This window comes from Chenopodium album, chromosome 15, assembly GCF_948465745.1.
Source record: "Chenopodium album chromosome 15, dcCheAlbu1.1, whole genome shotgun sequence".
Lineage (NCBI taxonomy): Eukaryota > Viridiplantae > Streptophyta > Magnoliopsida > Caryophyllales > Amaranthaceae > Chenopodium > Chenopodium album.
In genome coordinates, this window is record NC_137848.1 from 31,835,671 (window position 1) to 31,838,676 (window position 3,006).

The 3,006-nt window shown below is 31.9% G+C and overlaps 1 non-coding gene across 1 annotated transcript; it reads left to right on the forward strand.

Annotated features, from left to right (window-relative positions):
* Positions 1-2,528: 2,528 nt before the first annotated feature.
* LOC145583613 (small nucleolar RNA R71) lies at positions 2,529-2,634 on the forward strand. The gene has a single exon (XR_014100236.1). It is a non-coding gene; the product is annotated as a small nucleolar RNA R71 (small nucleolar RNA).
* The last annotated feature ends 372 nt before the right edge of the window (positions 2,635-3,006 follow it).

Sequence of the window (3,006 nt, forward strand, 5' to 3'; positions counted from 1 at the left end):
GTTTTCAGCAAAACCAACAATATCAATCTATAAATTGCACAAGGTATGCGTAATTGAGTGATGATATGGTACAATGTTTATTTATTTATTTATTTATTTATTTTGGTTTGATTTTCCTATTTTTCTTAATAGAATGTCAGTTTGGTACTAAATGCAGGTAATAAAATTTGCCTAAATGCAGAATAACTTTTAAAATAATTAAAACTTATGTTTCAAATTTTACCCTGCTTAATCTAAACCACTTTCACTCCCAATTATGTAATCACCCTTAACATTTTAACAAAAAATATATAATCATCACCCTTAACGTTTAATCTGCAAACACAAACAAATAAACTTTCAGCATGTACACCTACTGGAACTACTGTTCGAGTTTGAGATCAATCGTCGGTATAAATTTCTAGATATTTTATACTAAATTAATTTCAGGGGCATAAGGAATACCCCCGAATTTTCTTTCCGAGGGATGATATGGGGTACCGGAATATATTTCCGAGGGGTGATGAAAGGCACCGGAATAAATTTTCGGGGGTTGATAAAGGGTACCGGAATAAATTTCCGGGGGTTGATGGAGGGTTCCGGAATTAAGTTTCGAGGGATGATAAAGAGTATTGGAAATTACTTCAGGGTACTGGATTTCTTTAGGGCTTGAATTATTATTGGTATATTATCATGAGGGATTGATAAGAGTTGGAGCAATAGGAAACAGGTGGTGTAGAAGAAAAATGGCAGAAGCTTTATTTCATTGACAAGTATAAGCATTCTTTCTTTGATTCAAACCATGAAGTACACAGGAAAATGGAAGAATGAAATTAGGATGGAATACTAGAAATATAAAAAGGGTAATATTGTCTTTTAAACATTTAAGTAAATCCTGCATTTAGGTTATTTTGCACTGCATTTAGTACTTGTGTTGTTTTAAAAAACTTCAAATTTTTTAATTTGAAGTTGGAATTAAATATTTAATTGTTGTTATAGAAGGGACAAATTTGTAATCTCAATTTTCAAGCACAAATACAAAAGATAATATGGAAATACAAGTCTTCCTTTTACAGCAAATTGCAATTTTATTGATTGGATTACCAAATTAATTTGGTACTTCACAAAATATATAGTATTACTTTATTTTTTTGAAACAAAGTATTATTATTATTATTATGGGAGAACTATTCTTTTTACTATACTCCGTACCGTTTACTCTTTTAGAATTAGAAATATATGAACTCTTCCCAAAAAAAAAAAAAAAAAAAAAAAAAAAAAAAAAAATCTGAATACACAAAGCTCGTGAAATAGGAAGAATATTGAATTTATTTTTATTGATTATTATAATTGCATTTTTAATATCCTGTAAAAATTTTTTACATTGTTAATATAAGGGTCTTAATTTTTAAAATTAGAACATGGCCCCGCAAATGTTAAGACGGCCCTGGTGATTATAAATTTATATAATAGCCGACTCATTCAAGTAAACCATACACAATAATCATACATATAATTCAATTTTAATCTTATTTAGGACAACGATGATCACATCATATATTGACCTTTAATTCCTTTTAAATTCCAAAATATCCTAAATTGTTGAACAAAGTCAACGCACCTAGCCATTTTGGCTTAATCTACCTTCACTCAACAACTGCAAGTCATGCTTGAGTAATAAATAAAATATTAATAACCGCATGGAATAATTAATAAATTCATTCCACTTAAATAATTCAATTCCAATCATTCAATAATCCAAACATGGTTATCAAACCAAACCAATAAAATATGCTTGTATCAACATTCCATACAAACAATTAATCTAATACAATATGCTTGCATCCATAATTCCATACAACCATAATCAATTCACCAGATCATGTCTCATAAACATAAGCACATGAATTAATTCAATGTTTAACCAAACAATTTTTATCCAAAAGTTCTCTAAACATGAAACTAAGTTCTTTCCTTTTGGTACCTAAACATGATACTACTTACAACGAAGTATACATGTATGTACCTCGTATAAACAATCCTTTGTGCCACTTTTAATCACTTAAAAGTCTCCTGGGGAATAATCACCTCCTGGATTGAATGTGTTAGAATATGGACATTTGGTTGCCTTTGTTGAAAGGCATTCACCTGCTCCATTTGATTGGTGTCTTGAGAATTCTAAGCACATTGATATCCAAAGTGACCCTATATGCCACAAAATTCACAAAAAAAAGTTAGTTTGTAGAGTTTGAGAAGACATAGCATTAACAGATAAAAGAGAAGAGTCTTGAGTAGCTTGTAATGCTTCAATCTTTGCAGTTAATTGAGCCATTTGAGATGTAATGAGTGAATAGGCTTCAACTTCCATCTTCCCTTTCTTAGTTCGAGTTCTTGGAGAAGAAAAGTGGTTGGCTACAAGATTTGCAAGAAAATCATACCCTTCCTCGAATGTTTTGTCAAGGAACACACCACCTGCTATAGAGTCAACAATACATTTAGTCTCAGGTTCTAGTCCATTATAGAAAATACGAACAAGATTCCACTTCTCAAAATTGTGATGCGGGCATGATCATTGAAGATCTAAGAATCTATCCCATGCTTCCCTAAGAGATTCCCCTGACTCTTGAGAAAATGTTGATATTTGGTGTCGAATCTTTTCAGTTTTTTCAAAAGGGAAATACTCTTTGAGGAATACTTGAGAAATCTTGCTCCACTCCGTCTCCTTGACAGTATTCAACCACTTTTGAGCTCTATCGGGAAGGGAAAATCCGAACAACATCACTTTCAATTGATCTTGAGTGACTCCTTTGTGATGAACAGTGGAGCATAATTGTTAAAATCGCTGCAAGTGATTAATTGGCTCGTCAGTAGGATAACCGCTAAATTGATTTTGTTGGACCATACTGAGCAATGATGGCTTAATTTCAAAGTTCTCTGCAGTGATTTCTGGCATTTTAAGACCCGTTGGAATGTCATCTTGGGATGGTACCCCGAAAGAATTAAGAGACCTATTATCAGTCATCTCTT